The sequence below is a fragment of the Podarcis raffonei genome, chromosome 7 (genome assembly GCF_027172205.1).
Source record: "Podarcis raffonei isolate rPodRaf1 chromosome 7, rPodRaf1.pri, whole genome shotgun sequence".
NCBI classification, from domain to species: domain Eukaryota; kingdom Metazoa; phylum Chordata; class Lepidosauria; order Squamata; family Lacertidae; genus Podarcis; species Podarcis raffonei.
This window is the reverse complement of record NC_070608.1, coordinates 21,321,934-21,341,358: the sequence shown is the minus strand read 5'-3', so window position 1 is coordinate 21,341,358 and position 19,425 is coordinate 21,321,934.

The window sequence follows — 19,425 nt, the reverse complement described above, 5'->3', positions numbered from 1 at the left end:
AAATTTTGCAATGCTGCTGCCAAGTGAGGCATACAAAAAGCATATACCGGGACAGAGTGCCACAAAACACCCATGTATCAGTGACAATAACATACATAATACACAGTGCTTTGCTTCTAGGGAAAAAATGGTGCTGGTACTCTGGGCGGTTGCCCTGGGTGTAACATTTCCTCAGGACAGTGCCGGATTTACGTGTAAGCTAAACAAGCTATAGCTCAGGGCCCCACTCTCTTGCTCCCCCCCCATACTTCTTAATTGTATTTCACTATTAGTATACTTCTTCTTAATTGTATTTCAGGTCAACAACTACTTTGATAAAATACATATTTTGTTATGTGCAAATGGCTTTGGATACCTATTAGGTCCATAAATTACCACATAGTGTATATTCAACACAAAAAAACTGCAACAATTTGTTGACAAAGGACAGCTGGACATATAAAGGGCCCCATTACCTTCAGTAGCTTAGGGCCTCATCAACCCTAAATTCGTCTCTGCCTCGGGGCTAGGAAAAACAATTACATGTAAAACAATTACACATTTTACTGGAACTTCATTAAGATCTTGGTATATAGTTATTACATGATGCAGGATGATAAAATGATTTGGTGCAACACCGTACCTTTTTCCGTACTCTGTTTCCACCACAGGGTCATACCGTCCAACATTCTGCCACAACACGGACTTGCACCTCTTTCCCCAAGCCCAGGAAGTGTTTGCCAAACTTAGGAAAGGAGTCGTGATGTTCTGAGGGGGCTAGAGAACCCTCCCATCACCTTCCCCCTCATAAAGGTGACGGTACAGCGTACCGTTGTGCACCACCAGAAAGAAAAGTACTGACAATACACTATGTTGAGGAAAATTGCTTTGCAAAAATGTGTATATTTTGAGAAATGAAAATCAACATATTTACTCACCACTCTGGTTTCTCTTCAGATCGTATAAATCTTTGGCATTTTACCACTAGGTAAAGGTAAAGGGACCCCTGACCATTAGGTCCAGTCGTGACTGACTCTGGTGTTGTGGCGCTCATCTCGCTTTATTGGCCGAGGGAGTCGGCGTACAGCTTCCGGGTCATGTGGCCAGCATGACAAAGCCGCTTCTGGCGAAGCAGAGCAGTGCACGGAAACACCGTTTACCTTCCCGCCAGAGCAGTACCTATTTATCTACTTGCACTTTGACGTCCTTTTGAACTGCTAGGTTGGCAGGAGCAGGGACCGAGCAACGGGAGCTCACCCGTTTGAACTGCTGACCTTCTGATTGGCAAGTCCTAGGCTCTGTGGTTTAACCCACAGCGCCACCCGCGTCCACTAGTTTCACTAGTCCACTAGTTTTACCATTAGTTTCCAGTAAATCTATCTCTTTACAAAATCACACGGCAGGGGGAACAGGGCATCAGACACTCAAGAAGGGAATGGAGACAAAGTCACTTTCTTATATTAATTCTCAATCTCTCTCTCTCTCTTGCAAACCATTTAAAGTCCTGTACAGTGTTAAAGTATGCTGCCCTACAGACATGTTCCCTCTAATTTTCTTTACAAGGCACATTCACAGATGACCATAAAATACTTGACACTTGTTCCTTTTATGCAAAATAACTTCTGCCTGAGAGCCTTAGCAGAGTTAGGGTGACTCCAAGCACAAATCTTTTTTTTAAAAAAACTATGCATATATGCTGCTGACAGATTCCAAATAGTTTAGAGCAAAGGTGTACAAGAGCTGAGTACTGATGGAGTCTTGAAAGGAAGAAATGATTTGATCACAGCAAAAGACTGACAGCCCGTACAAACACTCCAAGAAACATGACCTTGTTCCAGACAGTGGTTTGCCTGGAAATGCATTTTATAATTCCGTTCACTATAAATGAATCAATGTTATACTGGAAAGTCAAGTAAGAGGGTGTATGGGACCTGTGTTAATGGCAATGTTTAGAACAGCTCAGGGGCTCTGCAGAGTCTATAGATCTTCACTGGCTACTGGTTTATTTCTGAGCACAATTCAAAGTTCTGGTCTAAATATTTAAAGCCCTAAATCTGGAGTGGTGGCCCATGGGTCTCATCAAGGTCTCAAACAAGTTTTATGACATCCCAAGACTCTACTGTGTTAAGTCTAATTGGTTTAATGGACATTGAAATAGGAATGGCTTAGTTTATTAATGAATGCTTGAACATGGGCTTTCCCCATGTGGTTATATTGAAGACAAGCATAGGACTCTTAACTGATTTGATAATTAACTATTGTTGTTTTCTGCTAGCTAACACGGGAGTGTTCAACCTTAGATCACATGAGAAGTATTGAATTGCAGATTTGCCAACTTGGAAGTGTGGTGGCTAGTTCTTTGTTCCCAAGACTCTGCGAAAAGTGAGGATGTGTAAACAAAGCTCTCCAGAAAAACAGCCTAAGGCAGAATGCAGACTGGAATGCAGGCTGTGGGGAGAGACAGACCTCTGCTTCTAGGTCTGTTGGAATTATTTCATATTTTGTAAGATGCCTTGGACAGGCATAAGTCTTATGAAACTGTTCAGATGTATCTTTGATGTTTTTGTTTCGATTTGAAGGAAGTTCTGCAAGTAAAGTTTTGAATAACAATCTAATGGGTCTGGACAATGTTGTATTAATATCTGCAAAACACTGGTTATATTAGAAGGAAAAATAAAAAGTTTGGAGTGTTTAGATACTTGTTGTTGTTGTTGTTTAGTCGTTTAGTCGTGTCCGACCCCATGGACCAGAGCACGCCAGGCACTCCTGTCTTCCACTGCCTCCCGCAGTTTGGTCAAACTCATGCTGGTAGCTTCGAGAACACTGTCCAACCAACTCGTCCTCTGTCATCCCCTTCTCCTTGTGCCCTCCATCTTTCCCAGGGAGTCTTCTCTTCTCACGAGGTGGCCAAAGTATTGGAGCCTCAGCTTCAGGATCTGTCCTTCCAGTGAGCACTCAGGGCTGATTTCCTTAAGAATGGATAGGTTTGATGTTCTTGCAGTCCATGGGACTCTCAAGAGTCTCCTCCAACATATCATCAAAGAAGCAGACATTTGAGTTGCTTGCTTATTAAACAATATTCTCCTGAGCTTCCTGAGATACAGCTGGAGCAGTTTGTCTTTGTGTAATTCTTCATGGCATACATTGGGACCAAATCTTACAAAAGCCATCTGAGACTTCCCTAATTCACTTTGAATTATTTGACCCTCCTCTCTCTGCCTTTGCGGTTCCAAGGTACTGCATATAAATGTGCCATCTTTCTGGAGTGAAGCATTATTCAGTATTCCTGCAGGAGCATCAATCACTTTAATCCACCTGACCTATGCCTACTGCTGTCTGCATTCATTTGAGGCCGTCCTGCGGAGCTCCATCTCCTCTGGTTCTCTCTTCTGGGTTGTACCACCACCTAATCAGCAAAAACAAGTTTGGAACTGGGAAGCAGAGGGGTGTGTGTGAATTAATCCCTCCAGGATCGCTCTCCTAACAGCCTGGTTTTTAAAACTCATTAGTCTTTATGGCATGTCATCTTTTCCCTTTTTTCTCTGGATAGATATAATTTGCAATTGGGAAGCTGTCACGGACCATCTTGTCTCCTTGGTGTTTATAAATTGTTGCCGCATTTTTGACCTTTTCAATGAGCTTTAATAAGAGGGTTGGCAAAGGAAGTGACTCCGCCATATGAAGTCAAGTGAAATAAACTTAACTCTTCCTGAGCAGAGTATGGCTTCTCATACTGCTTCCACAGAAGGAGGGATGCAAAACAATCTATTTTAGATCTGCTACTGGCAGTGCTGTATGTATTCTGAACGACAACACTGAAATAATATGCCAGCGTGCCCCAAATTTTATACCAGGAAGGCCCAGCTCTGTAACCTGTATGTATAGGCTAACTGAGAATATTTGCATATAGTAATTTTTTTACATAATTTATTACATTTCTATGTTGTCCTCCAAAGATATCAGTGTTGAATACATGGTTCCCCCCCAACAGTCCTACTAGAAGAAGAAGAGGAGGAGGAGGAGGAGGAGTTTGGATTTGATATCCCGCTTTATCACTACCCGAAGGAGTCTCAAAGTGGCTAACATTCTCCTTTCCCTTCCTCCCCCACAACAAACACTCTGTGAGGTGAGTGGGGCTGAGAGACTTCAGAGAAGTGTGACTAGCCCAAGGTCACCCAGCAGCTGCATGTGGAGGAGCGGAGACGCAAACCCGGTTCACCAGATTACGAGTCTACCTCTCTTAACCACTACACCACATTGGCTCTCATAGTCATAGTTATAGGTTAACCTCCCCTCACATCAGAGTTTTAAAACACTGGCACAGCGGCAACACATTGCAGAGCATGCATGAGGTTTATCAATTAAGAGTCTCTTAAATCAGAGCGCAAGAGCAGTAACAGTGGGGGAAAACAATCCAGAGCATTTCAAACATTAGTTAAAAGCAGCATAGAATACGAAGGTCTTCAAGGCCCATTTCTAAAAGTGACACGAGGTGGCAAAGGATAATGGTTGCAGGTGAGAAATGGAAGTCGAGATAGCATTTGACAAGAAGATTGGTACAATATCAGAACACTGGTGGGGAATGAGAGCCTGAAATAAGAGAGACGAAAAAGAGGGAGGAAGAAAATAAAGATGCAGGGAATGTATGTTTAAAATAGAGCCACTAGGCAATGGGTGGCCAATGCAAAGGGAAGAATAAGGAGAAAGTAAAGGAACCGCAGAGAGCAGAACAAATTAAATGGACAGTAGATTTGAAATGGAAAACGAGGAGCTCTGGAGCAGAGGCAGGGTGACCAGCCCACAAGGTATTACAATAACTGTGTTTAGTTATAACAAAAGAATGTGCTAAGATCTTGGTGGTGATTGCAGGGATGAAAGAATACTTTTAGATACATTAACCAAGGAAATGTTGGCAGATCTAATAATATGAAATATAAGGCAAAAAAAGAGAGGGATCAAAATATTACCAAAGCTTATGAAACATAGCACACTAAAAGGACCCGGCACTTATCCAGCACATTACACATAATTAAACACATAATTATACATTAGATTAAACATATAATTATTAAGAGCATAATTAAAGAGGGATGAAATTTCGATAACTATTTTTTTTCACATTTGGCAAAATGTGTTTGTGGTTTTGCTTTGTTTTTTGTTTTTAAATGAAATTACACCAAATAATAATTAATTGCAGCCTTTTACCCTTCATATCTGGATCCTCCTGCCTTCTCTTTGTCTGTTGCCAAGTTCCACCACTTTTTACATCTGGTGGTTATTTTATTGTAAACAACCCTTGGCTCCACAGGAACTGATGGCACTACTAATAAGCACTCAGTACTGCAACAGCAAACAATACGTGGCCATCTATAAACCCTGTTAAGTCAAAATTCTTCCTAACCCTTGGCATGTGAACAGAAGTGGCTTCAAAGCAGCATAAAGCTGTATTATTCTTTTTTTCATCCCGTGCCAAAGCAGATGTGCAAGCCTGGATTATGACAGCTGCTGCCTTCCAGACATTTTGGACCACAACTCCCATCATCCCTCCTCCCTAGCCATGCTGGCTGGGGCTGATGGAAGTCATAGTCGAAAACATCTGGAAGGCACTGAGCTGGGGAAAACTTGATTCTCGAAATAAGCAGCTCGGCTCCTGCCAGTGAAGCTAGGTTGCTTTTAGCAAGTGGCTGGCTGTATCTCCATGCCTGTAAGATTACAAAACCTTTTGTTTTTCTAAATGTATGGAAAGAGGCTTGCCTTACTAGCATCTCGTAAGGCAAGTAAATCTTGGCAACGGAAGGGGCATTTTCCATTAATGCTTTCAGCAAATAGAAAGGAGCAGATGAGTTGGGCTTTAAGATATCAACTACGTGATCAAAGATCCAACATTGTTCTGAAGTTCCTGGGCTTCTATTCCTGCCCCTGCACTTGTCCACTGGCATATTTAATGTCTACTTAAGGACTAAAGTTTCCTCTAGATAACAGATCCAAGCCCTTGTGACAGGCTGATGCAGATAATAGGGAATAGATTCTTTCAGCACCGCTCCCTGTCATTTATTATTGACAGTCTTAAGTCTGTGCTGAAAGAGCTCACAAGAAACCCTTTCCAGTCTCATTGGATTGCTCCAGCTCCTCTGGTTTCTCAGGCTCGTCTGTTTCCAAACACGGCAGAAAGCAGGAGCCCTTAAGGCCACACCGGCACAACTGTGCACCCTATTCATGTGCTATCCGTCGCGCTATTTACCCATTTATGTATCACATACATGCTGAAATAGCTTCTATTCCATGTACCCCTAGAAATATATGCGATAGAGAGGTGTGAAATTGCGTGGTGTGTGGAAAATGTGGGTGTTTTTACACCTCTCTCATAATACTAGACCTCAGAGGACATCCAGTGAATGTTGGGAGATTCAGGATGCACAGTGCATAGTTAAACAATGGAATTCATGCATGCACCTCCATGCCCAGTCATAGTGCTTTGTTAAGGATGAGTCAGCAGAATCACAGTCTGCCATTGTTACGAGAAATGGGGGGGGGGGCAAATCAGTTCTCCATGTAGAACTCCATGTACTCCAGAAGGAACAGGGAGTAATGCTTCACTTGTATCTTGCAACAAGCAGGGGGTTGGACAGATGACGTTTAAGGTCCCTTTCCATTTTTACTATTTTATGGGGGGGCACCTTCAGCTGCTAATTGGCAACTTGTAAAGTTGAATGACATGGGTGGTACTGTGGGTTAAACCACTGAGCCTAAGGCTTGCTGATCAGAAGGTCAGCAGTTTGAATCCCCGCAACAAGGTGAGCTCCCGTTGCTCACCTGCCAACCTAGCAGTTCGAAAGCACATCAAAGTGCAAGTAGATAAATAGGTACCGCTCCGGCGGGAAGGTAAAAGGTATTTCCATGCACTGCTCTGGTTCGCCAGAAACGGCTTAGTCATGCTGGCCACATGACTCAGAAGCTGTCTGCGGACAAACGCTGGCTTCCTCAGCCAGTAAAGCGAGATGAGCACCGCAAGCCCAGAGTCATCCGCAACTGGACCTAATGGTCAGGGGTCCCTTTACCTTTACCTTTTAAAATTGAATGGCAGCTTCAATTGCAAGACTCCAGGTGTCTAGACCAGTGAATAGATGTATCTGAGACTGACAGCCCCCAGGCTCCAAATTAATGATCAAACTTGAATGAACCATAATATGAGATATCATAGCATGCCAGTAGGTAACACGGGCATGTCCACTCACAGCTGCAGTTTCCAAGAACATTGGGGAGTTTTGAGTGGATGTGGAAAGCCCTTAACACAGCATGTTAAACCTGAAGGACTTTTGTTAATTGAATTACTATACACTTGATACCAAGTACCTGAGTTTGTGAGCTGACTCCACTGAAAAGTATTGCATTTGCTGTCACTGCTTTTAATTCCATAAATATGCAAATACATTGTTTTTAAACCTTGTGCGAATGACTTTCACCCTTTGTTATAGCGGAACCAAAAAATCTCTGTAAACTTTCTTAAATGCATGAAGCTGATAGAAAATACAGTGGTACCTCGGGTTAAGTACTTAATTCGTTCCAGAGGTCCGTTCTTATCCTGAAACTGTTCTTAACCTGAAGCACCACTTTAGCTAATGGGGCCTCCTGCTGCCGCCGCGCCGCCGGAGCACGATTTCTGTTCTTAACCTGAAGCAAAGTTCTTAACCTGGAGCACTATTTCTGGGTTAGCGGAGTCTGTAACCTGAATCGTATGTAACCTAAAGCATATGTAACCCGAGGTACCACTGTAATGAAATTAATTTATGTTGTATTTCAGCAGCTGCATAGCTAGCTCTTTAGAGAAACAGGCTCCGGTGGTGGAAGTTACTTCAGATAAGTTGTTGGGTTTACAACTTAAGAGGAAACCTAAATGCAAAACAGCTCAGCTCCCATGGGCTCAGCTTTACAAAATCCCTTACAACAATCAATAATGTTTTAAGTCAGAGATCCCTAAACATCTTGCTCTTGAGCAGGGGCCAGAAGAATCCAATCAGCTTCCATTTATTGCTAAGTACTTACTGTAGCTATTCCTAGGAACATTTGGCTGATGTAGATTGCAGCAGGAATGGCTAGAAGCAGCATGCAGTTGGGGGAGCCCCAGTCAAAGCTGATGGAAGGCACTCCAAGCCACTGAGGCCACCTGAGCCTCAAGCAACAACAATGAATCCATAAGTACCCCCAAGCTGTGGACACGCTCCTTCAGAGGGAGTGTAACTCCATCAAGAGCACGCAACTTCCCTTCCATCTGGTCTAGGGAACCACCCACTAACAGTGCCTTGGTCTTATCTGGATTAAGCTTCAGTTTGTTGGCTCTCATCCAGTCCATTACTGACGCAAGGCATCGGTCCAGCACTTCCACTTCTACTGCCACAGCTGCAGATGTAGAACTGCGTGTCATCAGCATATTGCTGACAATACACTCCAAAACTGCTTTGGGTATGGCTTCTGCCTTGTCCCAACACTGAGGCTATGATGCACACACACACGTGCTCTGGTGACTTTGCGCTGTGGGGTTTTCTTAAATGCTTTTAAATAGGACTGCAAATATTTCATAGTCTTTGCTGCTGTTTAGCTGCTGTTGAACCTCAGATCTGCAGTATCAACACTGGATGGCTGCCGAAGCTGCAAAATGTCAAAGGATATATGCAAGAGTCATAACCTGAATGCTCATTTGCAGCACAGGCATCTTTTTAATTTGATACAAAGGCCTGTCATTTTCTGACTTCAGCCTGAACCTAAAGACTGAGGTTTCTAGACTCTCTTGCTGAAAATGCTCAGTGGATACTGGAAGCTGTTGTGAAGCACCCTGTGAAGCTCAGAAGGTCTGTTGTCTCTTGTAATCAAAGCTTCCTGGAAGTTGCATTAGGTTGACAAGGTCTCACTGCCTCCCGAAGAGAGTTTTCAGGCAAAAGCTGCTTTCTTAACCTAACCACTAAAAAGTTTCTACTCATAGGGCTCATTAAGCCCTTTACAGAAGGCATAGGCAAACTCCGGCCCTCCAGATGTTTGGGACTACAATTCCCATCATCCCTAGCTAACAGGACCAATGGTCAGGGATGATGGGAATTGTAGTCCCAAACATCTGGATGGCCAGCGTTTGCCTATGCCTGCTGTAGAGACTGGATAGCTCAGTTGGTTAGAGCATGCTGCTGATAACACCAAGGTTGCAGGTTTGACCCCACATGCATCTGCATATTCCCGCATTGCAGGGGGTTGGACTAGATGATCCTCTCAGGGCCCCTTCCAACTCTACGATTCTATGTTTCTCAATATTTGAACTGTGTTTCCATTTAAATATTTAGTCCACTTGGACCAGGGATGGGGAACCTGTGAACCTCCAGGTGCTTTAAACTACAATTCCTATCATGCCTAGCTGTTGGCTGTGTTAGGGCTTAGGTGGATGGGAGTTTGAAACCAACAACATCTGCAAGACCCCAGGTTCCCCATGTTCATCCATCAAGTATTTTTTTTTAAAAAAACAAACAATCAGGGAGTTGTTTGTTTCTTGAAAGCTCAGGTATGTAATTGTACTATATCACTTGAAAATGGATCCATGTATAGGCTACAAGATGGTGTTAGAAACATGGAAAACTGAGCATTGTCTTCCTGTGCAATATAACTGTCTGAATAAACAACCCAAGTTTCTCTGTACCATCTCTGTATGCTTGTCTCTCTGTGTGCCTCTCATATGGAGCCATGTGGAGGGCTCAGGTTGCCCGAAGGACCCCAGATTAGCAATGGGAGAACAGTGCCCCCATCTCTGTATTTACTTGATACCCAGTTGTAGTCCATATTTTGGTTATATCCCAGGCCAAGGAAATTGCCCTATTTTATTTCAGTTGTCTATAAAATCTTTTCACTAAGGGATTGAAGCATACAGTAACAGAATAAGGGGGGAGGGAGGGAATACCTAATCAAAGTTTTATTTCAGGCTCAGACTTTGGTGAATTCGCTACTCGAAGGGAGCTTCACATTTGCAGCCTTGTTGGCTTCTAAGAAGCATTTGGTTGGTCACTTCAGAAAGAAGCAGGAGGCTAGACTGGACCGATCTTTCGTCAGATCCAGCCACTGAGAATGGTTTTTTTACCATTCCATGCTATACAAAATTAGTATACAGGTGGCAGCTCAAAACTCTTAGTTGGCGTTAAGGCATATGATGAAATGAACAAATAGAAACTCCAGGGTATGTAAACTGCTTTGAGGTTTGTTTGTTGTTTGTTTGTTTGTTTGTTTTTACAATTCAGTGGTATATAATTTTTATGAAGCAAATAAACATAAATGGACATTGGGCGAAAGCCATTGTATTTTAACAATGGAACTTGGCATGATCTTTAGGCCAGGGCCAAGGAGACAGTGCTGCCCCCATTGCTGTTGGACTACAAGATGCTGTTGCTTGAGTCAGAGCTGATGCCGGAGGAGAAGGAAAGTGGAAACAGCTGCTGCCAGTTGACTGGTGTTCCAACCCACGGACCAGAGAAGAGGGCCACTGAGAAGATGTCAACCTGTTTTGTCTGGCTATTGCCCCTAGGACAAGGGAGAAGCCATTTCACTTGTCTGCCCCCTGCCCTCTTTCCAGTTGCCCTGCCAGCCAGGACACTGTTGCTGAGTGAGTCAGAGCTGATTCCGGAGAAGGAGCAGGAGAGACTGGCATTCCAACTCGCAGCCCAGAGAACAGTGCCCCTGGACTATGGCAGGATGCCTCTGGCATTGGCCCTTTGGGGACACCCTATTTAATTTTGTATTTTTGAAGTTCTTTCTCTGGTAGGAAAAATAGAGGACGCAGTAATTGATGTAATATTGAGTAATAACAGGAACTGTGTTGGGGGTTTTACTGCCCAGAGTGAGAGTTGAACTTGCAATTGTTCCCATGTTCTAAAGTTGCTTAATTCTGCTCACTGAACTAGTGTAGAATTTGGCTCTAACGTGGGTGGGTGATGTTGCTGTTTGCATAATATTGTGTTGTCCTAGAAGGAGGTTGGGAGAATGAGCTGGTTGTAAATTATGCTTAAAGTGCTTTGCCGGGGGTGGGGGCAGTTCAACTGTGGACACAGCTTCTATTCCATTTATTTTGCTTTGTCATTAATTATGTGTTGATGTAGAACTGTTTTTGCATTTATCTTTGATTTCTATTTGCAACGTTTCCTTTTTAATGCTTAAGTTGATGTGCTGTTTTCCTGTTGATTATGCTGTTTTTTAAATGTGGATCATTACTGCATTGGTATCTGATTTCTCGTTTGCCATGCTTTATTTTGATATCTTGCAATGTTCTTTTTTACTATTAAGACAGGTTGTACACTGCTTTGAAATTCCTTTGGAAATGTGTAGTATTAAAAACAACAACATTAGTAGTATTAAAAAAATCTGAGCATTGGGCATGTTAGCAGGGGCTGATAAGGATTTGGAACCTAACACCCTCTACGGATGGCCACAAGCTTCCAGCCTCTGCCCTGTGCTACCAGAATGTACCCCTCCTCCTCTTTTCCTATGGGGAGTAGCATTAGTATAGAAAAAGCAGTATCTTTTGAGTATTCAGTGAAGGCTGATATTCTGGAAGAAATTCCCAGCATCTAACAATTAAGTTCAGCCCACAGCTGTGACCTGGCCCTGACCTACATCTCACATGCTGCTTCTGCATGTTATGAAATAAGGCACATCTCTTCACAACAGTGCACTCCCTATGTTAGCGTGATATTTCTGAAGTTATGTGCAGAGAAAGGGAAACTGAGAAGGGGCTGCATTTGGCTCGTGATTGTTTTTCAACTTCATTTGTTTTCGTATTTAAAGTCAGCAACATATTCCAAGTCAGTGAGGAAAAAGGACAAGGTATATTATGCCCTACAATTTTTGTGCCATGACTCCCAACGGAAACTATCCTTATCCTTCCAGACTCATCCTATCAATCAAATAAACAGGCTTCCCATGCACTGTAACTATTGCAGGGCCATACTGTTTCAAGTTTGTTGCATCCTGCATCCAAGCCACAAAACATCGAAGGAAATTGACTTTTAGTTGACCATAGAAAGAAACCCCAACAATATTGATGGGCAAACTGCTATGGCAATACAGTGGTACCTCGGGTTACATACGCTTCAGGTTACACACTCTGCTAACCCAGAAATAGTGCTTCAGGTTAAGAACTTTGCTTCAGAATAAGAAATAGGGCTCTGGCGGCGTGGCGGCAGCAGGAGGCCCCATTAGCTAAAGTGGTGCTTCAGGTTCAGAACAGTTTCAGGCTAAGAATGGACCTCCGGAACAAATTAAGTACTTAACCTGAGGTACTACTGTACTTGGAAGAGATTGCATCTTGCAACACCTGCTTTCCAAATGTAATCTTAAAGCTCTCTCGGTGGGTGTTACAAAATGGATGCTTTATTAATTCAGAAGACCTTCGCTATAATATTTTTAGGGTGTTATTTGCACAGAAAATACAAAAGGGTTATTTTAACAGATCTTTTTAGTAGATTATTAACTACGTTGATGTGCCCTTTGGAGGGGCAAATATATTTATTCCCAATCCATTGAGTAATGTTGACACGGAGGATTTAGTAAATGATTACTGGCTTTTTTAGAACTTAAGTAAGTTAAAGTCCTGGTGGATCAAATCAAATATCAATCTAGTCCATCTGTTCCCAATCGTGGTGAGTCAGGTGACTGCATAGCCACTAACAGAGCAACAGAGGGCCAGCAGGTAATGGCTTTTCCCACCTGCCTTGCCTTACCCTCCAGCCCTAGGAGCCTTCATAAGGGAGCTGTTTCCAGAGGAAGAAGTGTGAGGGGGAAAACACTCTGTTTGCTATCGGGGTGGTTGGTTTCGCCTGTGTTGCCCTACCTCCAGCTTGAGCAACCTCCAGAAGGGAGTTGCTGCCATAGGCATTATGTGTTTGCGTATTTTAATGAGTTGAATAGAATGAAATATTAGGAGTCATGGGGGCATGGAGAGAGTGTGTATGAATTTAGCAGTGCTCATGGGTACTGACCAGAGGTTAGGCCGTCACAGTGATGCACCCCATTTTTGGAATGCTCTCCCTAAGTCTGAATGAACCTATTATTTTATAAGGATGGGGTGCCTTTTTGCACCATGTGAAAATGTGCTCTCTCAGAAATTCTAATGCTAGACTTAAAAAAAATCTGCTAGATGGCTAGCTCAGCATTCTGTTAGCAAGTAGTGCCTGATGAATGCAGACTCTCTGAGAGATTTCTCCAACAAGAGGTTACCCTCCATGCACTAGTCTAATGCTTTCTTAAAACCCAGCAAAGCTAGGCGGCATCATCACATGCTGAGACAGTGAATTAAAAAAGTTAGTTATCTATTGTGTGATGGAGGAGGAGATGATGCCATATGGAACATTGTGTCATCCGCCCGTTTGAGTGGAGGTGAAGGAAGCAGATTCATTGGCGTCTTCTACTGACTTGTCCTTGGTACACAGGAGGAGGACATTCAAATACCAAAGCTTTTTGGACTTCTGAGTTGTGGCCATAACAATATAGGCTAAGGGCTGTGACCTCTGTGGTCCATTTCTGCTCCAAGTATGGCATAAGTTGCAGGATTTGGGCAGTCACGAGTTAAGACTGGATGGAACTTTTCTATTTTTGTCATGCCTCGAGAGACTTCCTTTAGCCACACTTGATGAATATTGATAGTGAAACTTAAAAACTTATATAACCATTGTAGCCTGTCAAATAGAAGTAGGATTATTCCCTTATTATTCTTCAGTCTTAAGCATTTCAGTATTTCCAAACTGTTCCTTTGTTAGGATCAAAGTTGGGGCTATGCGTCTATCAGAACTCCATGTTGGTTTTTACACTGGGAAGCAGTGCTGAAATTAATAGGGGAATACAATCGTGACCCCTTTACGTTTTCTGACAGACTTCTTAAATACGGGTTTGAGAAACCTGGAAGCAAGGTTTAGATTATTTTTTTTAATGGAGAGACTTGACCCCTGTTCCTTCTTCCGCAAAAAAACTGAGCACTGCTGGAATCACTGTCAGGAAAAAACAGACATAAGGCAAGGCTGTTGAATCAAGCCAGTGGCACATCAAGTCCGCCATCTTGTTTTCACAGTGGCCAACCAGATGCATACAGGAAGAGAAATACATAAATCCATGTAGCGTATGTGGAAATAGATATGTAGGTTTTGCTCAGTAGTTCTTGAGACAGAAAGTGGACACACACACATATCCAATTGGGACATGCAAATGTTGCAATGTGGAGTGTTGCTCTTCAGCAGACATAGGCAAACGCGGCCCTCCAGATATTTTGGGACTACAAATCCCATCATCCCTAGCTAACAGGACCAGTGGTCAGGGATGATGGGAGTTGTAGTCCCAAAACATCTGGAGGGCCAAGTTTGCCTATGCCTGCTCTTCAGGAGACTAGTCCTTACCATTTTGTTTCCCCATCTCCCAACAGGCAGTCAACATTCCATGGCCAGTGAGAATGCTCAGCAACCCTTCAGCTGTATCTGAGGTTTTCCCCATGTTAAGGATTTTGAAAGGCTGTGGTTTTTTGTTTTGTGATTCTGCAGAAGGTGGGCTTATCGCAAGCCTGCGTGCTGACACCCAACAGCAGGGTGGTGCTGATTTGGCTACATAATGCCCAGCATGAACATTTGAAATTAGATGGAGCTCTGATTCAAGAATGCTTATGCCACAAAAAATGTGTGAGTATTTAAGGAGCCATAGGGCTGTTCATGCTGCCAGATACTTGCTCAGAAACGCCTCTGACATTTAAAGATAGTTTAGCATTGTGTTGTTTTTGCTAGAATACTGCCTGGAAAGAAATAGGCTTTTTTAAAAAAACATGGTAGAAAGCTTCAGATCAATAACAGTTCCCTTGTGTGAGAAAAGAGCACTGAAGACTTGTGTAGCCTTTAGAAATATACATTCATTACCAAATGTATGGGTGGACAGAATGGGGCAAACATGAGTGGAAACAGTGCTAGCTAAGAGCATGTCCAGGAATCCATCTAGTCTGAAAGAAACATCCTTCTTCTTGAAGCACATGCTTCTAGGAAATCCTCAAGTAGAGGATGAAGGCAATAGTCCTCTTCTGCTTTTGCTTTTCCACCAAAAGGGTATTTAGTGCTATGCCACCTATGAAACTGGAGGTTTTATATAGCTACCAAGGCTATACGGCTCCATCCCCTTTTAAAAGCTGGCTAATCACATGAATTCATCCTATGGCCATGAATGCTATTATGAAAGCACAGAACTATTCCATGGTTCATTTGTTTATTTAACAAGATTTGTATACTGTTTAATCAACAAAAACCTAAGTGGTTTACATATAACTATATCGTATATTCAGTAAAAATACAGACAAGATTAAACTTTGAAAACAAATAGGCATAAAATGTGATTAAAACCAGCAGTTTTAAAGCAATTAGTTAATAAAGTTTTTAGCAGGTGCTGAAAACATTACAGTAAAGGTAATACAGTTTCCAAAGCAGCAGCTGCAACCCACAGCAGTTTACTTGCCAACTACACACACACACACACACACACACACACACACAATCTTCAAACCCTTGTCAACCAAAACTTTCCAGGTAGAACTCAATATGCTACACCAGAGTGCACAGCTTTACAATGTCTAGACTTTTGGAAGAAAACCAAGAATAGGCTCAATTTTCAGATACTTCGTGATGCGCCCATCATGTCCTCCGTGAACAATGAAATGGGATGATTGGAGTCTAGCTTGAAAGCCCAAGAATTTCATTGCAGCGTTTCAAGGGTGATTTTTGAAGTGACTTCTTTGTTCAGCGTACAAGAGATCTGACAAGTGACTTTGGGGCACCTAGAAAATGAAAACTTTACTGCCATCTCAGGGCTATTATAAGATAACATAGGCAAGCTCCTTCATACCAAGATATTTCTCCCTCTACCTTAGTATAGTCTACTCAGACTGGAAGCACCTCTTATCAGGGTAGCAAGCAAAAGAAAGGTCTGTTGCATCACATCACTCCTTGATACTTTTAACAAAGAGAGCAGGTCAGACCTGAACCTGGATTGCCTTCTGTGTCCTGTTGGTTGCAAGCATGCCTTAGTATTCTATCCATGCTCTGATGGTGAATAATTGTTCTGTTCTTTCTGGAATCAGAAAGCTGCTGACCCAGTGCTCAAAAAGCAGCACAATGCATCAATAAATAAAACCCAAACCATAAAATGTTGCAATTTAAACTGCAATTAACTAAAAATACAAGCCATTCCTCTTGTCTCTGGCCATTAAGAACAGCTCTTACCAAAATGACTTGTTGTGGAAGTATAGCAAGGGCATGTGGGTTATCCATATGAGCTTAGAAAAGAAAGTGTTCTGCGATCTGGGAGTTAACATTGAAAATGCCACTCTACATGTCCTTGGCGAGGCCTGACTTGGTACACAGATGCTGTTTCCAAGAGCATTTCCAGTAGATTTCAAGGACTGTGATGGACACCCAAGAGAAAGTGCTTTTTCCAGTTATGCAGAAACACAGCAACTCTTGGGCTGATGAAGCTAAGTCTGTTGTTATGAGTTCCCCAGTTCTCTGACTAGTAAGAAGCTTCGGGGTTCAGTATTCACCTGGCTTGTGTCCTTTGGAATGAGGTCACAGGAAGCTTCTGACATTTTGTAATATTTTCTGTTATTTACAAATGTACAAGCCACACGCAGTTTAAACACACCAAAGTCTGCTACTCCCACATCAGGTCTGGCAGGGAAGAGTTTGCACCCTTTGATGCTTCCAGCACTAACTCAACTCTGTTCTCTACCTGCCTTTCTCCAAAAACTGCTGTTCATGCACACAGCTTAAGGACCTCGTCCCAAGACAAAAGTAGAGGCAGAAAGAGCACAAGAAGAGCCTCCTGGATCATGCCAATGACCTATCTAGTCAAGCATCCTATTTTCACAGTAGTCAACTAGGAAGGCTGAAAGCAGGACTTAAGCACATGTAAAGGTAAAGGTAAAGGGACCCCTGAGCATTAGGTCCAGTCGTGACTGACTCTGGGGTTGCAGCGCTCATCTTGCTTTATTGGCCGAGAGAGCTGGCGTACAGCTTCCAGGTCATGTGGCCAGCATGACTAAGCCGCTTCTGGTGAACCAGAGCAGCGCATGGAAACACCATTTACCTTCCCACCGGAGCGGTACCTATTTATCTACTTGCACTTTAACGTTCTTTCAAACTGCTAGGTTGGCAGGAGCAGGGACCGAGCAACGGGAGCTCACACCGTCACAGGGATTCGAACCACCGACCTTCTGATCGGCAAGTCCTAGGCTCTGTGGTTTAACCCACAGCGCCACCCGCGTCCCTTTAAGCACATGTATCATCCTCCAAAAGGGCAGGCCCCTTTCAGAACATTTCCTAGCAATTGTGGTTCATCTGCAGAGAGCAATCAGTAAACCTCCCAAATATAAGGGATATCCCAAAGCAAGTGTAGCCAAACCAGTGTTCACTTCTCAAGTGAAGATGGGGGACACCTGACTTACCAGTAGTACACGTGAAAAGGATCTAGGGGTCTTAGTGGACCACAATGAGTCCACAGTGTGATGCAGCAGCAAAAAAAGCTAATGTTATTCTAGGCTGCATCCACAAGTCCCAGTCAAAGGAAGTAATAGTATCACTCTATTCTGCCTTGGTCAGACTACACCTGGAGTCCTGTGTCCAGTTTTGGGCAGCACCATTTAAGAAGGATGTTGACAAGTTGGAACGTGTGCAGAGGAGGGTGACCAAGATGATCAAGGATCTGGAAACCAAGCCTTATGAGGAACAGTTGAAGCAGCTAGGTATGTTTAGCCTGGAGAAGGGGAGGCTGAGAGGATACGTATGATACCCATCTTCAGATATCTAAAGGGCTGTCAACATGGAAGACAGAGAAAGCTTGTTTAATCCTGCTCTGGAGGGTACGACTTGAACCAAACGCTTCAAGTTACAAGAAAGGAGATTCCAGCTAAACATTAGGAAGAACTTTCTGGCAGTAAGAGCAGTTCAACAGTAGAACGGACTCCCTTGGGAGGTTGTGAACTCTCCTTCATTGGAGGTTTTTAAGCAGAGACTGGATGACCATCTGTCATGGATGCTTTAGTTGAAGTGGCTATCCTGGTTACCATCACAATGGAAGAGCCCTGCTGAATCAGGTGCATCTAGTCCACAATCTGCTCTGAAGGTGGCCAGTCAGTTGCCTCCTGGAAGCACTCAAGCGGGGCATAAACTCCAATGCTTCCCCCCCTGGGGGTACTCAAGGGTATGTATTACCAGCACCTTTTTTTCCCCTAGAAGAAAAGCACTAAATAACTCTTATCACAGTATCGCATTATTAGTGGTTACTAGCTGTGATTATTATATTCTACCTCCACGGTCAAGAGACATTATGTCTCTGGGTACCACTTGCTGGGAATCTGGCGAACAGAGTGCTGTTGGGCTCACATCCAGCTGTTGGGCTTCTCACAGGCATTTGGTTGGACAGAATGCAAGACGAGATGGGCAGTGGACCTGATCCGCAGGGCTGCCTTATGTTCTCAGCAATGGAAGGAACTCTAGGAGGTCATTCAGCTGGACCACCTATCTTATGACATCTTTGGGCAGATGAAACTAAGGTTATGTTATAGAGGCATCTCAAGAGGGTAGTAGTAGTAGTAGTCCACTGGACTTTACGGTTTGCAGATTGTGACTGGTGTCTACCATTGGTGTTTATGGAGCACTGTTGTAGAACTAGTTCCTAGCATGGGGCCGTAATCCTTTGGCTGGCTCCATCTTGTGCACCTGATATGTTGTCACACAGTGAACATCCTGAGGCCCCACTTTCTGTGCCATTGTTACCTGAGGTCAGGGTGGCCATGAGAAAAAGCAGAGGGTGTTTTTATTTAATTCCTTTCTCCCCTTAGTTTTAATGTATCTACAGTGGTACCTCTTGTTAAGAACTTAATTCATTCTGGAGGTCTGTTCTTAACATGAAACTATTTTTAACCTGAAGCACCACTTTAGCTAATGGGGCCTCCCACTGCTGCCATGCCGCCAGAGCACGATTTCTGTTCTCATCCTGAAGCAAAGTTCTTAACCTGAGATACTACTTCTGGGTTAGTGGAGTCTGTAACCTGAAGCATCTGTAACCCGAGGTACCACTGTATGTGGAGGGTTTTGTCTGTTGGTTGGTTGGTTTCAAGCACTGGTGGAGGAAGAGGAGTGCGGGGGAACACACCACCCCCCAGCAGCGCGATCCCGGTGGGGTGCCATTGCGGCTGCTCCCCCGCCTGTGCTGGGAGCTATGCCCCCAGGACGTGCGCCAGCCCCGCCCCTGCCTGCTCTCTGCCCCCCCCTGCCAGAGTATGAAGTTCAGCCACTGGTTTCAAGTTGCTTTGGGTCGCCCTGGGCAAGATAAAAGCAACTTAACAAATTCAGCAAATAATAATAGCACCCCACAAAGATCTATGCTGCAGCAACATCACCATCA